General features: G+C 34.7%; 3 long non-coding RNA genes across 3 annotated transcripts in view; 2 read left to right on the top strand and 1 right to left on the bottom strand.

Annotated features, from left to right (window-relative positions):
- The window catches only part of LOC132155991 (uncharacterized), a 118,544-nt gene that overhangs the window by 26,657 nt on the left and 74,936 nt on the right, over positions 1-16,951 (bottom strand). The gene's annotated exons all lie outside the window — the stretch shown is intronic.
- Positions 1-16,951, top strand: part of LOC132155990 (uncharacterized) — a 181,133-nt gene that overhangs the window by 154,530 nt on the left and 9,652 nt on the right. The gene's annotated exons all lie outside the window — the stretch shown is intronic.
- On the top strand, positions 12,868-15,065 carry LOC132155614 (uncharacterized). The gene is made up of 3 exons (XR_009437310.1): positions 12,868-13,118; positions 13,562-13,656; positions 14,256-15,065. It is a non-coding gene; the product is annotated as an uncharacterized LOC132155614 (long non-coding RNA).

The raw sequence follows: 16,951 nt of genomic DNA, 5'->3' as shown, positions 1-16,951 counted from the left end.
TGTGCGTTGCTACGGTCGTAAACCTTTCACATATCTACGGTACTTTCAGACACAGAGCAGGAAAGACATTTGCAGGGCCTCTGTTTAACCGTGCCAAAATACCTCCATTTAAAAGCAAAATTAAAATATAAAAATGACCGCCTGTACAGCTGTAGTTCTATTTTATATTAAAAGTATCCTTACTATCCATATTATATTCTTTATTTAAAACGATATATTTAACCGGCAGTATCCCCCCAACGTGTTTTCCATCAGTTGTTTGGCCTTCGGGCTTTTTACGTAGTGCTTTTCAGTTACTGTAAGATCGCTTTACACTAGTGTAATGAAAGTTAACTTTTCTTAAAGTTTATAGTTGTATTTTACTGTATCCGCATCCTTCTATCCTGTAGATTGTATGCGTACTGTAAAATAACAAATATACATTTTGCTTAAAGTCAGTAAAATAATTACACCTACGATTTGAAACATGTTTAAACACATTGTGTGTCACTAAAGCAAGGCACGCCGTCTATCGTCTTATTTTTTTAAATAACCTGATGACCAGCATTGTTTCTTCATATAATTTATGCCCCCGAGTGCTTTTCTCGCACGAGTAGAAAACTCTTTCTCTTTGGATGTGTTTGGCAGAAACATAATTTCTACATCAGAAAATTTTTTAAATGTACGACTGAACTTTTCTCATTCGACAGAAATACTATTTTCAAATTATTTACCCGGCCTATGACACTAGGTGTAAATGTTCTTACCTAGAACAGAAAACATACGCTTTGATTATTTTGTAGGCATCGTGTAATGTTAAATGGTTTACTAAAAAAATTAAAGCACCGGCAGCTGTGATTTTCAAAATGAAAGACATGTACGAGCTAAGGATGTGTCAACTATTATCATCATTTCCTTTTGACCCGGATAATACGGTAATTAATTTTCTATGCGAGTGACACAATATACAGTTCTCATACTATTGGTGTAAATAGCCGTGCTAAAACATTTATGACTATTTTTGCAGGCCAGCAGATCATGTCAAGGGTGTTTCACATCTAAGAATCACAATGTTTTGTAAATGACATTTTTCTTACACCTCGAGATTTAACCGTATCAAGATTTTGGGCGACCGTTCGCAATTTCATCATTTCGTCATCGTAATAGGAATAAATGAAAATTAAGAAATTAAGTTACAGTTTTTCTCTTCGAGATATTTCTTTTAGCGCAACTTTGTGTCTGTCCAAAAAGTGTGATCGCATGAAGCATCGACGCAAAAATGAAGTCTAGCTGTTTTACACTTAAAACTATTACAACATCAAACGTTACACTCGTTTAAGTTTCCACACTCTTGTTGAGATACATTTTTTTTTTTTTTGTTTTTTTTTTTTTTTTTATCCATAACCTTTCGTGTATTCGAGCGACCAAATCACTAAGAAAGACAGTATAGCAAGAAAACTAACGTTTACAACGCATATAGAATTTAGGTTTTTTTTTATTTGTAAATTATATTTTTATTACTCCGTTAGATTTAGTCATCGTGTTCGGATAGCCGATGACACAATTCACATTCTGTTTTAAGACTCCTGTAAGTTCGTGCTAACTCTCGCGTGGGTAAGAGAGCGGGGTGAGCACATTCTATTCATTTAAGAACAATTATTAAACATTTGCCCAAACTTTTTTATTATTTTGACAAAACACAACACGACGACATTAAAGATTGTTATCAGTTCCTACGGCCACCTTCTTTGATTCAAATAAAGCAACATCTCTGGTGTACGTGTGTATGTGCTAAACATCTTTGCTTCTCCACTTCTGACAGATTTGTTAGATGGGCTACCGTTGTAATACAAACACATTTGAGAACTACGATGTTCTCACTTTTGTAACGGTTATAGAAAAATGCCATACACACTTTTGCATTTCATAATTCAGTGATTTTAGCTGTAATGAGCACATGAGACAAAAATTGTCAATGTGTGACTCGTAAACATGAATAATTTTATTTATTTATTTATTTTTACCAGAGATAGTCGACCGATCTGTTGACACGTTGTTTTGCAGTTTTCTGATGAAGAGTTTTCTCTGACCGCGGTCAAACATACACTGCCTGTTCATAGGAATTTTACAGCATAAAAATATCACCCCTACATCTAGAGCTCTTGTTCATATAGCCGATGACGACGTTCACATTTTACTCGTCGTACTCGTTTCAACATTTCCGCTTGACATTAAAGAGTAGACCTATGCGTACGCCCCCTTCGGTCGTAAGCATTATCATCTACCGCGTGCTGAGATTTTTCTGCTTTGTCCACTTTTGACGGATTTGCTAGAGGGACTATGTCACCTCGTTGTAACGTGATTACGTTTAAGATCCATAAGATTGCACTACATTCACCTGAAAAGGTTATAGACATACTCTTTTATACAGGAAAACGCGTATCAGAATAACAAATACCTAATAGTGAAATCCAGTATTCTAAACTATTGTGAAAGTTTTAATGCAACTCTGTAAATAGCTTTTTTTTTCTACTACTGTATACATTATTGTTTGGTTGTCTTTGTACGGTATTTCAATCAATAAACCACTGTTGATAAGTCGTTCATTTAAGTGAGAGACGGGATGATTTTGACTGTTTCAGTCATTCATCGTGTTTAAGGTCTGATCCGGAAACTGCGCTACGACTGGAACTGCGCTCTGTCACGTCTAAATAACCCGTTGTTCTTTAAGAAAACACGAGGCGAGCAGTTTCTGACATCTATTAATTCACTTCATTTTTTCACAACCGCAAATGTTTTGTTTAGCATACATATTAGTTTTAGTCAGTTACATAGGCCTCACGCATGAATTTTATAGTTATTTTAAATAATTATGATAGAGTTACAGGTTTAGGTTAGTGTGGCGCCTGTAAGCGGTGAAAACTTCAAGCATCGTCGACGACGGTGTTACTCAAACAGCCCATAGCGTTATCTTTTAACAAACTATTGTATTGCGCGTTACTAAGACAAAATCTGTAACAGCGTTCATTAATATGTTGAAATGAAAATAAACATACAAAACTTTATAATGACCGCGAGTTTAGTATAGCCTAACACCGCATAGACAAATGTTTGTTCTAACTCTTTCGCCCTAAAATTGCGAGATTTCTTGACTTTGCCGTGTTTAACGGACTCTAGATCTCATCGCGCCGTAGCGAACTGTAAACCACACACTTTCTCATCGCATTACGCTAAGAAAACAGCACATGGTTAAAGCTATTACACCATAAACTGTCTAAAGTTGTTAATGTACAAGCACAGTAAACTATTTCTACAAAAAATATCATCGCACCAGTTTTTTTTTTTTTTTTTTTTTTGCGTATGATACATCGTTCAACAATACTTTTGCACACTCATTCGACTGTATTTATTACCGCCGTTCTCACGTTCCTGCTGTTCATAATGTATATATAATCCTTCATTGCATTCATATTTATATTCTGTATATACTCCGATCGATATTGTACGTATATAGCAACTACACTGTACTTTCTGTATGTCATAGCTTTACTTACTCTGCACTTTTATGAATATAAAACACTATATTCTCGCGCTTCTGGTTCGATGCTAACTGCATTTCATTAGCTCTGTACTTGTACTCTGCATAATGACAATAAAGTCGAATCTAATCTAAACAAGTACAATCGTACGCTTCCAGGACTTTGCTCATTCTTTCTGTTTAAATTTGTTTAAACGGACTTTCACATTCTTATTTTCACCAACTAAGTGTAATTTCCTAGGCCTCGCGGATTGTTTTTCTAGTTTTGCCGTCAACCCCTTTGTTCATACGCCGCGATATCTCTGTGAATCTGCTTGATTTCATAAAATATTTTATCTCTTACGTTATATCATTATACTATCCTAGTTTATATCAGATACAAGTTTGTTTCTTCATATTTCTCTTACATCTACTCCCGTCCATTCTACCCCGTTAGAGTATCCACGACTGTATACTCATTTGTAAGTCTCTTCGAACGTATGCTAAATCATTAAAATCCAAAAAATGAACTCGGTGAAAGAATATACAGTGAAGGGATTCAAACTTTTATTTCAACAATACAGTGTTGAATTTACATGCATACAATGAAGTAATGAAGAAAGTGATCAAATTGTTATTACAAATAATAGTGATGACATCACAAGTTATCTAGCCAGAAAAGAAAATCTCGGCAGGCCCTCAAGTTTTGTTCTATTATGAAATTGACGACGGTTTCAATAATTTCATGTATCGCGAACCCATAATGTTTAGCGACTAACATCACACACAAATCCGTTATGCACGTACACAGACAGAGAGTCTCGTTAATGTACATCTCGTCACTACATTCGGCCGTCACATACAGAATCTTTCTGGTCGTTACACAAATCGGCGCCTTGCTGGTCGTATACAAGCTCGACAAATCGGGCCATGGATTATTTTTCAGGCTTCTTACAACGTCCATTTCTTTCTTGAGATTTGTTACGCGCTTGGAATCCGTCGTACAATCATGATTCGGATCAGACGCATCGTCTATGATTTTACGCATCAGATCGATCATTTGCTCTCTGTAACATTGTTTAAACATAGAGTCTATGTTGGCTTTTACAGGACACATCTTTCCTTCGGCACAGCCGCACTCCACTCGCTCATCCGCACCAGCGCTGGTAGTGGCAGACATCCTTTTCAGAATTTATTCCAAGACGTAAACCGAGTGTTTTTAAAATCCACGACGATCCGGGCCGTGTGCAATTTTTTGATCGTTTTGATTGCTGAAGCCGATTCTGTCAGTCCACGTAGATAATGTTTTGATTGACAAGATGTTGAAGTTTGATTGACAAGATGTTCGCGGATCATAAGAAAACCTGCGATAACGGCAGAGTTTATGAGGCCAGCCGCTCACAGGGGATAAAGACTAGCCGTAGTCACGAGGAAGTAGTGGCGGATCTTCTGTACATTCGAACAAAAAATAAAAATGAGCGGTCTTGTTTCTACGTATCAAATGTTGCTTGGTTGATTGTTGAAATGGGGGTGTTGCACACAAAAGCGGAGGAGGGTGAAGGGGGCTTGGTTACGGTTTGACTCGCGAGAAATATGAAGAAACAAACTTGTATCTGATATAAACTAGGATAGTATAATGATATAACGTAAGAGATAAAATATTTGATGAAATCAAGCAGATTCACAGAGATATCGCGGCGTATGAACAAAGGGGTTGACGGCAAAACTAGAAAAACAATCCGCGAGGCCTAGGAAATTACACTTAGTTGGTGAAAATAAGAATGTGAAAGTCCGTTTAAACAAATTTAAACAGAAAGAATGAGCAAAGTCCTGGAAGCGTACGATTGTACTTGTTTAGATTAGATTCGACTTTATTGTCATTATGCAGAGTACAAGTACAGAGCTAATGAAATGCAGTTAGCATCGAACCAGAAGCGCGAGAATATAGTGTTTTATATTCATAAAAGTGCAGAGTAAGTAAAGCTATGACATACAGAAAGTACAGTGTAGTTGCTATATACGTACAATATCGATCGGAGTATATACAGAATATAAATATGAATGCAATGAAGGATTATATATACATTATGAACAGCAGGAACGTGAGAACGGCGGTAATAAATACAGTCGAATGAGTGTGCAAAAGTATTGTTGAACGATGTATCATACGCAAAAAAAAAAAAAAAAAAAAAACTGGTGCGATGATATTTTTTGTAGAAATAGTTTACTGTGCTTGTACATTAACAACTTTAGACAGTTTATGGTGTAATAGCTTTAACCATGTGCTGTTTTCTTAGCGTAATGCGATGAGAAAGTGTGTGGTTTACAGTTCGCTACGGCGCGATGAGATCTAGAGTCCGTTAAACACGGCAAAGTCAAGAAATCTCGCAATTTTAGGGCGAAAGAGTTAGAACAAACATTTGTCTATGCGGTGTTAGGCTATACTAAACTCGCGGTCATTATAAAGTTTTGTATGTTTATTTTCATTTCAACATATTAATGAACGCTGTTACAGATTTTGTCTTAGTAACGCGCAATACAATAGTTTGTTAAAAGATAACGCTATGGGCTGTTTGAGTAACACCGTCGTCGACGATGCTTGAAGTTTTCACCGCTTACAGGCGCCACACTAACCTAAACCTGTAACTCTATCATAATTATTTAAAATAACTATAAAATTCATGCGTGAGGCCTATGTAACTGACTAAAACTAATATGTATGCTAAACAAAACATTTGCGGTTGTGAAAAAATGAAGTGAATTAATAGATGTCAGAAACTGCTCGCCTCGTGTTTTCTTAAAGAACAACGGGTTATTTAGACGTGACAGAGCGCAGTTCCAGTCGTAGCGCAGTTTCCGGATCAGACCTTAAACACGATGAATGACTGAAACAGTCAAAATCATCCCGTCTCTCACTTAAATGAACGACTTATCAACAGTGGTTTATTGATTGAAATACCGTACAAAGACAACCAAACAATAATGTATACAGTAGTAGAAAAAAAAAGCTATTTACAGAGTTGCATTAAAACTTTCACAATAGTTTAGAATACTGGATTTCACTATTAGGTATTTGTTATTCTGATACGCGTTTTCCTGTATAAAAGAGTATGTCTATAACCTTTTCAGGTGAATGTAGTGCAATCTTATGGATCTTAAACGTAATCACGTTACAACGAGGTGACATAGTCCCTCTAGCAAATCCGTCAAAAGTGGACAAAGCAGAAAAATCTCAGCACGCGGTAGATGATAATGCTTACGACCGAAGGGGGCGTACGCATAGGTCTACTCTTTAATGTCAAGCGGAAATGTTGAAACGAGTACGACGAGTAAAATGTGAACGTCGTCATCGGCTATATGAACAAGAGCTCTAGATGTAGGGGTGATATTTTTATGCTGTAAAATTCCTATGAACAGGCAGTGTATGTTTGACCGCGGTCAGAGAAAACTCTTCATCAGAAAACTGCAAAACAACGTGTCAACAGATCGGTCGACTATCTCTGGTAAAAATAAATAAATAAATAAAATTATTCATGTTTACGAGTCACACATTGACAATTTTTGTCTCATGTGCTCATTACAGCTAAAATCACTGAATTATGAAATGCAAAAGTGTGTATGGCATTTTTCTATAACCGTTACAAAAGTGAGAACATCGTAGTTCTCAAATGTGTTTGTATTACAACGGTAGCCCATCTAACAAATCTGTCAGAAGTGGAGAAGCAAAGATGTTTAGCACATACACACGTACACCAGAGATGTTGCTTTATTTGAATCAAAGAAGGTGGCCGTAGGAACTGATAACAATCTTTAATGTCGTCGTGTTGTGTTTTGTCAAAATAATAAAAAAGTTTGGGCAAATGTTTAATAATTGTTCTTAAATGAATAGAATGCGCTCACCCCGCTCTCTTTCCCACGCGAGAGTTAGCACGAACTTACAGGAGTCTTAAAACAGAATGTGAATTGTGTCATCGGCTATCCGAACACGATGACTAAATCTAACGGAGTAATAAAAATATAATTTACAAATAAAAAAAAACCTAAATTCTATATGCGTTGTAAACGTTAGTTTTCTTGCTATACTGTCTTTCTTAGTGATTTGGTCGCTCGAATACACGAAAGGTTATGGATAAAAAAAAAAAAAAAAACAAAACAAAAAAAAATGTATCTCAACAAGAGTGTGGAAACTTAAACGAGTGTAACGTTTGATGTTGTAATAGTTTTAAGTGTAAAACAGCTAGACTTCATTTTTGCGTCGATGCTTCATGCGATCACACTTTTTGGACAGACACAAAGTTGCGCTAAAAGAAATATCTCGAAGAGAAAAACTGTAACTTAATTTCTTAATTTTCATTTATTCCTATTACGATGACGAAATGATGAAATTGCGAACGGTCGCCCAAAATCTTGATACGGTTAAATCTCGAGGTGTAAGAAAAATGTCATTTACAAAACATTGTGATTCTTAGATGTGAAACACCCTTGACATGATCTGCTGGCCTGCAAAAATAGTCATAAATGTTTTAGCACGGCTATTTACACCAATAGTATGAGAACTGTATATTGTGTCACTCGCATAGAAAATTAATTACCGTATTATCCGGGTCAAAAGGAAATGATGATAATAGTTGACACATCCTTAGCTCGTACATGTCTTTCATTTTGAAAATCACAGCTGCCGGTGCTTTAATTTTTTTAGTAAACCATTTAACATTACACGATGCCTACAAAATAATCAAAGCGTATGTTTTCTGTTCTAGGTAAGAACATTTACACCTAGTGTCATAGGCCGGGTAAATAATTTGAAAATAGTATTTCTGTCGAATGAGAAAAGTTCAGTCGTACATTTAAAAAATTTTCTGATGTAGAAATTATGTTTCTGCCAAACACATCCAAAGAGAAAGAGTTTTCTACTCGTGCGAGAAAAGCACTCGGGGGCATAAATTATATGAAGAAACAATGCTGGTCATCAGGTTATTTAAAAAAATAAGACGATAGACGGCGTGCCTTGCTTTAGTGACACACAATGTGTTTAAACACGTTTCAAATCGTAGGTGTAATTATTTTACTGACTTTAAGCAAAATGTATATTTGTTATTTTACAGTACGCATACAATCTACAGGATAGAAGGATGCGGATACAGTAAAATACAACTATAAACTTTAAGAAAAGTTAACTTTCATTACACTAGTGTAAAGCGATCTTACAGTAACTGAAAAGCACTACGTAAAAAGCCCGAAGGCCAAACAACTGATGGAAAACACGTTGGGGGGATACTGCCGGTTAAATATATCGTTTTAAATAAAGAATATAATATGGATAGTAAGGATACTTTTAATATAAAATAGAACTACAGCTGTACAGGCGGTCATTTTTATATTTTAATTTTGCTTTTAAATGGAGGTATTTTGGCACGGTTAAACAGAGGCCCTGCAAATGTCTTTCCTGCTCTGTGTCTGAAAGTACCGTAGATATGTGAAAGGTTTACGACCGTAGCAACGCACATAAATTACATCTCTAGGATGCGTGGGTCCAGAAACCCATCTCTCCTGAACCATCTTTAATGGGTGAATACGATCGAGGGTCTTTCTCTGAAAGAATTCTTCTAAAAGATCAATCAACTTCATCTAAACTTCACAGTCTATGCTGCGACAAACAAATGTAGCATACATTTAAAGCAAAATCAATATTTTTAGCTTTATTTTTAAAACATACAGAAAGACTTTGGCATCATGTTTCATTGTCTGTGTGTGTGTGTGTGTGTGTGTGTGTGTGTGTGTGTGTGTGTGTGTGTGTGTGTGTGTGTGTGTGTCAGTGTGTCCGTGTGAGAGAGGGAGAGGGAGACAGAAAGATGGTATTAAAAACTTTGAAGATCATGCAAAAAATAAGAACTTTAAAGAATCTAAAGTGATTAATGCATAACGCATCTAATATAATATAATTATATATATATGATATGATATAAATAATTATTATATAATATATAAAAATCTAAATATTTTAGGTAATATATATCATCATTTTGTTGAATTAAGAAAACATTTAAACAGATGTAATGAATTACATCAGATGTAGTGAGGGTACTGATTATTCAAACATTACATTAATGTTAACTTTGAAATAATGTACCCCTCTGGCTTAGATCATGCGGTCTGGAACTCCACCCTCGCCGCGCGCGGGGTGTGGAAAGCACCCCCCTCAGGTCTCACATACAGGAGAATACCCCAACTTGGACCTGTGAGATTCTGTTTATGATTTAAACATTTTACTTTTATTTTTTTAAGTCGTATTATTTTATTTTGGGATATTTCATTCATGTTTGGACATCTCTCCCCGGTCTATGTAAGGGATATGTAAGGGATATTTTTTATATGTATCATCAGAAATGTTTATTTTATATACTATGCTATCACATTTAAAATAAGTGATCTTTTTTTTAAGTTATACTTTTTTTGTTTAATGAATTGCTTTAGGATGATGATGTCATTATATAATTATTTATTTCCATATTCTTTAACCCCTGGAGTCTGAGTGGGTTTTGGGGTGACTGGAGGTATTTTGCCCTCCCCCAGACATTGGTGTTATAAGTATATGTTGAATACATGATTAAAAATGTATGATAAATGATTTGGTTTGGTTTAGTAACATGTCCGTTACTGCGATGTGTTTTATAAACATGATGAATACTTGTTTAAAACGTGTGTTCTGGTTTAGTAACACGTTGTCATATATAATTTTATTTATTTATTTTTTCATATTTTTTAAAATAGAGATAAGTCTCTTTTTAACTTGATATGTTCATGCGTATGTCCGCTTGTTTATTTGGTTTATCAGAATACATATATATAGTGGAATGGATATTATAGTGATATAACAGGGTACGTGTGGTTTATGATTAAATGTATAGGTATTTTTTAAAATAGAGATAAGTCTCTTTTTAACTTGATATGTTCATGCGTATGTCCGCTTGTTTATTTGGTTTATCAGAATACAAAATTGTATAGTGGAATGGATATTATAGTGATATAACAGGGTACATGTGGTTTATGATTAAATGTATAGGGTAGTCATAATTCAGATCGCTTAAAAACTAAATTTAATTAAAAAAATGCACTTGCATGCAGCATTTTAGTGTGTGGTGGTACTGTAGGTGTACGGTTAAAATAAATAATTAAACAGCTTTTTGAAAAAGATATGATATAAAGATGGATATAAAAGGTTTTAAATATAATATAGAAAATGTTTTGCAACGATTAATGTGAAATGAATTTAACTGAATTGTGTCAACGACACATCCGGGTTCCTCAATAGACCATATTCTTTGTTCTGTTTAATTATATATTTTTTCCCCGATCCTGGTAAAATGTATATTTTTAGTGATGACTAAAACTAATGTAAATGTTTTGTTTTATATTGTTTGCGAATGTATAATGTGTTTATATTCATTAAAAGAAGAAAATAAGACTTGGAGACGAATGAATGTATGAGAGGGAGAGAGAGAGGGGTACAAGAGATGCTAGCCGTGCACCAACCGTAATTCATAGGTGAACCGTCAGAAAACTGTCAAAACACGGTACTCCTGCGTGAGATACGTTAGTTTTAATTAGCAATGGCTTTGAAGATATTGTGGTTTTGTAGTAAATTCGGACGAGTGTGCACTGTAGCGTGCAGACGTAGACAGTGGGACACAGAGGGTCAGGATCAAAACTGATGTGAAAACAGCTTCTTCTGCCCCGTAAAAAAAATGGATCTTGTTTTATCTGAAACAGTCGGTTTCAGTATATTTTTTAGAAACGTTTCATGTATAACCTTTTTAAAAGAACACAATGTTTTTCAACCTTAGTTAAATTGCTTTTAGATTATGTATATTATATAAAAGATAGAATATAAAGAACGACATGTTTTTCAACTTTAGCATGATAATTAATTATATTATATAAATTATATAAATATTATATAAATTATAGGCTGTTTTATATATAAATGTGAAATAACTGAAATGTTTTTCAACCTTAGCTTGATAATTATATTATATAAATTATAGAATGTTTTATATATAAATGTGAGATAACTGAATGTCTCATATATGAAATAACTAAAATGTTTTTTTTTAAACCTTTAATTAATTATATTATATAAATTTTAAAATGTTTTATATATAAATGTGAAATGACTGAATGTCTCATATATGAAATAACTAAAATGTGTTTTAAACCTTTAATTGTTTTAGTAAATTATATAATGTTTTATATATAAATTATGTAATGTTTTATATATATATATATATATATATATATATATATATATATATATATATATATATATATATATATATATATATGTGAAATAACAAATGTTTTCAACTTTAGCATGATAATTACTATATTATATAAATGATATAATGTTTTATATATGAATGTGAAATAACTGAAATGTTTTTCAACCTTAGCATGATAATTAATTATATCATATAAATTATATAAATATTATATAAATTATAGGATGTTTTATATATAAACGTAGAACACACCGATCCCATTTATACACTGCTCAGGAATGTAATGGGAGGGGGGAGAAGCCATAATAACTGGGATAAAGTTCAAACAAGTTAGCTGGCACAAACTTCAAACAAGCTAACTGACACAAAGTTCAAACAGCTTCTGTCAAAACCACATGATCGATGCATCGGGAGGGTTTCCTAAAACCATGATTTAGAACTAACTAGGTCAATAGGGTAAAACTTTCTGTCAAAACCACTTGATCGATGCGTGGGGAGTGTTTCCTTTACCGTTTAAACTAGCCGTCAAAAACTATAATTTAGTACTAACTAGGTCAATAGGGTAAAACTTTCTGTCAAAACCACATGATCGATGCGTGGGAAACGGTCATAGGTTAACCCCTGAACTCATTCCGGAAGTTCAACCCATCCATCATAAGGTCACCGGAAGTTCAACCTGTCAAAAGGTCAAAGGTCAAAGTCATAAATCATCATGACAGAAGCAGTAGAATAATTACTACTTAGCTGCAAGACGATGGGTAGAGATAATTAATTAGAAAATGGTAACGTTAACTGTAACTATATCCCTGAAATAAAAACGCCTGAGTCATTGAAGCCATCTAACTGTTAGCGCTGAAAAACAGTTCAAATAAAGTTTAAACTTGAGACGTATGTTTTTAATTATTATATTATTATTATTGTTTCGAATAATTTAACGATAAGCTTTTCATCATGAAATTCGTTCGATTCGATGCTTTTTCTTTACCCTTAATTGTGTCATGCGAATTACTATAAACATACAGATGTTTATAGTAACTTAATATTCTGCTGTACAAGTTGTTTAATTAATTTTGGAGTAATTAGGCTATCTCCTTTAGCTGTCAGATTTCTACACACGATGTAAAGAGGCTCCTTTTTTATTTATTTTAAGCATATTTTAAACAGCCTTTTCTACTACAAGCTCTAGTTTTATATTTGGGGTTCAAGTTTATCACTAAGGTCTAGTATTTAATATGGTGTGATTTCAGGAGCTATACTATATGAGGTTATAACTTTTGTTTTGTTTTTGCTTTGTTTTGCATTTATCTCCTTGCCATGGTCTGAAGAAGACATATTGTTGTAAGGTATGTTTTTTGTTTAATTTATAAAAGAGCCGCTAGAACACTCATGTTTTAATATATTACATTAATTAGATTAAAAATATTAATAGATTGAAGGTAGTTAATCTGATTCTTCTGGTTTTCTTCTGTGCTCTTCTGTTATCCTATAATTTTGCACTTTACAGTTGCTAGCAAGGAGAAAATGAATGAAATTAATATTTACAGGCCAAGTTGTTGAAATGGTATTGGTTTTACATTTTGAAATTGCACAATATCAGTTGTTCTGCAATAAGATAAAAACCTGCCAGTTTGGGTGAGCCTATGACTTTTAATCTAGTACCAACTGGAGGACCTGTATGATATCTGCATTATACTAGATATGATGAACAGATAACACAAACTATAACACCTGCCTCATAATGTGTCATGTATAATTAATTATTTGGGCATTACTCTTGTATCCACAGGTTGATGACAAATGAGGTCATGGCCTGTTTCAGTATGAAGTGGGGGAAGGGGAAGCTTGCTTTCACCAAGATCAATCTGTACACTGTTGTCACAGGTAAAACAAAATTAACATATAATACAAATATTAGCATCATATCACTGTGACATTCAGCGTTGTTTAGTTTCTGTTTTAGTTGGTTTAGTGAAAACCAGTAACCTCGTATTGTAGGTACTCATCTGTCTCACAGAAATCACACATACGTCCATATATACACTTCTTTTTGATTGGCAGGTCATTCCTGTTGCCAGCCTATCTTTATTGTTCAGAACTCTAACAATTGTTTTTGCATTCTTAAAGATATGTATTAGACATTAAATGTTAATTTACCTTTTAAGACACTCTGCAAAAATACTGCAATGTGTCTTTGTTGTCATGGTTTTCTTTTGCTAGATTGTCTGCTTAGTGTTTGTGAATTGCATCACAAGCTGAAATATATTTTGATGACTTATAGCATGTAATTTACATTCATGGCCCTTAAAGCTAGGGTAGATTTTTTTTTTTTCTCAGAAACTATTTAAAACCCAATCAATAGTTTAAGTGGTCTAAATGTATTCTGTCTAAGGCAAAGAAATAGTTAATGATTAAATTCAGTGATTACTATAGTGCATCATATCCTATACTTATACATTTTCTTATTCAAATATTTCTTACAGAGAGTGTCCAGAAAACATCAAAAGAGACGGGGCAAATATTGCAGCGGCCACCGCCTTTTGTTTAAAGTATGCCCCAGCAGAGCCGTCGCAAGGAGGGTGAGAGGCCCTGTGCAAAGTTGATGTGCGAGGCCCTCTACAATTTTGCGTGTGTGTGTGTGTGTGTGGTGGGGGAGGTTGCTGTAGTAAGGCGAAGTTTATTTATATAGCAGATTTCATACACAATGGTAATTCAAAGTGCTTTACATAAAATTAAGTAAAATAATCATGAAGAACAAAACTAAAACAAGCAATTATAAAACTTTGGAAATTATTTAAAAATTGACTTGAATTTTAAACAGTTAGAAATAGAAAATGATAGAAATAGAAAATACAGTGAATACATAAAATACAGTGCAATCAGGTCAGACATCGCACAGTGCTCATTCAATAAATGCACAGCTAAACAGATGAGTTTTTAGTCTAGATTTAAATGTGACTAGTGTTTTGGCACATCTGATCTCTTCTGGAAGCTGATTCTGGAAGCAATGTATTTTGGTCCTAGGTCTTTGAGCGACTTCAAGACGAGTAAAAGTACTTTAAAATCAATCTTAAATGTAACTGGAAGCCGGTGTAAGGACCTGAGGACTGGTGTGATATGCTCAGATTTTCTGGTTCTAGTCAGAATCCTGGCAGCAGTGTTCTGGATGAGCTGCAGCTGTGTAATGGTCTTTTTGGGAAGGCCGGTGTGGAGCCTATTACAATAGTCCACCCTGCTGGTGATGAAGGCATGAACAAGTTTCTCCAAGTCTTGGCTGGAAACAAAACATCTAATTCTTGCAATGTTTTTTACATGATAGTATGCTGATTTAGTTACTGCGTTGACATGACTACTGAAACTAAGGTCTGTCTCCAGAATCACACCACGTTTCCTTCATGCTGTGAAGTTTTCAACAAACTTCATCTTTGTTTCCAAATGCAATGACTTCAGTTTTCTCCTTGTTTAACTGAAGAAAGTTCTGGCACATCCAACTATTAATTTCATCAATGCATTGGCAGAGGGAGTCAATGGGGCTGTAGTCATTTGGAGATAAGGCTAGGTAAATCTGGCTATCATTAGCATAGCTGTAATAGGCAATTAGGTTCTTTCTCATTATTTTACTTAGTGGAAGCATATACAGGCTAAACAAGAGCTGTGCAAGAATTGAGCCTTGTGGGTTTCCGCATATCATGGATGTCTACTTAGACTTCTCTCCTAGACTCACATAATGATCTCTCCCTTCTAAGTATGACCTGAACCATTTGAGTACCATCCCAGAAAGCCTGACCCAATTTTCCAGTCTCTCTAGTAGTATGTTATGATCAACAGTGTCAAACGCAGCACTGAGATCTAGCAATACCAGCACTGATATTTTGCCAGAGTCACAATTTAAGTTAATATCATTTATTATCTTAATGAGTGCTGTCTCTGTGCTGTGATGCGGTCTGAAACCAGATGTTTAAGTATTTATTCAGCTGATTAAAAACTACCTTTTCTATAATTTTGCCTATAAAAGGAAGATTAGATATTGGTCTATAATTGCTCAAAATGGTGTTATCAAGATTGCTCTTTTTCAGGAGGGGCTTAACAACTGCAGTTTTCAGGGAGTTTGGAAAAGTCCCAGAAAGAAGTGAGCCATTCACCACTTCTAAGAGATCTGCTTCTAAACAGTTAAGCACACTTTTGAAAAAAGATGTGGGAAGTGTGTCAATATAGCAAGTTGATGATTTTAGTTGCTGCACTATGTCTTCCAGAATGTTGCTATCAATTGCTTCAAAAATAGACATAGTATCTTTTTGATATTGCGGCCAAATCTGTCTGACCTCAACATTGCTTGAGGATGTGCTAATCCTGATATTGATGATCTTCTCAGAAAAGGAGGAAGCAAACTAATTGCATTTGCAGTCTGATAGCATTTCACTGGGAATCTGACTTGGGGGTGGGGGGTTGTCAGTCTCTCAACAGTGGCAAAGAGTATGAGTGTTGTTTAAGTTATTGTTTATAAGGTTTGAGAAGAATTCTGTATAGCTGTGGCTAGTTTCACATCTGCTCAGTTTTTCTGCATTGTCTTTTCAAAGTCTGAACTGCTGTTCATCTTCTCCAAACTGATTTCTGTCTGTTTGTTTTCTTACTGACTATTATTGGAGAAATATCAATAATAACATTCTTAACTTTTGAGTTGAAGGAATCAAGGAGAATATCCACAGAGTCGGCAAAAAATACTTGGTGTTAAAGATATGGCCTCCGTAAATAGTACACTAGTGTTCTCGTTAGGGTTGCACTATTAATCGCATGCAATTGTCATGCGCGTATCGTCAGTAAAGCTGGTTCTGTGATTAGCGATTAATGTCCATAACCTGCTTTCAAATGGAGCTGCACTTAATAGACAGAGCCGTAGTTCGCTGACAAGCTACGTAATATCGCGTTCCGCATGAGATTCTTCTGGGATTCTGAATGCGATATTGCACCGCTTGTCAGCGAACTATGGCTCGGTCTATTAAGTGCGGCTACATTTGAAAGCATATCCTTCTGACACAGACAGTTCTAGATTCAGTGGTAGCAGAGATCAATATATCAAAGAAAATACAGAAGTGATCAGATAGTACTACGTCCTTAATAACAATGGATGAAATGTTTAGAGCCCTACTGATGATTAGATCTAGAGTGTGTCCACCTTTGT

The sequence above is a fragment of the Carassius carassius genome, chromosome 13 (genome assembly GCF_963082965.1).
Source record: "Carassius carassius chromosome 13, fCarCar2.1, whole genome shotgun sequence".
NCBI classification, from domain to species: Eukaryota; Metazoa; Chordata; class Actinopteri; order Cypriniformes; family Cyprinidae; genus Carassius; species Carassius carassius.
Note: the sequence above shows the minus strand (reverse complement) of the source record. Positions and strands in the feature narration are given on the sequence as shown.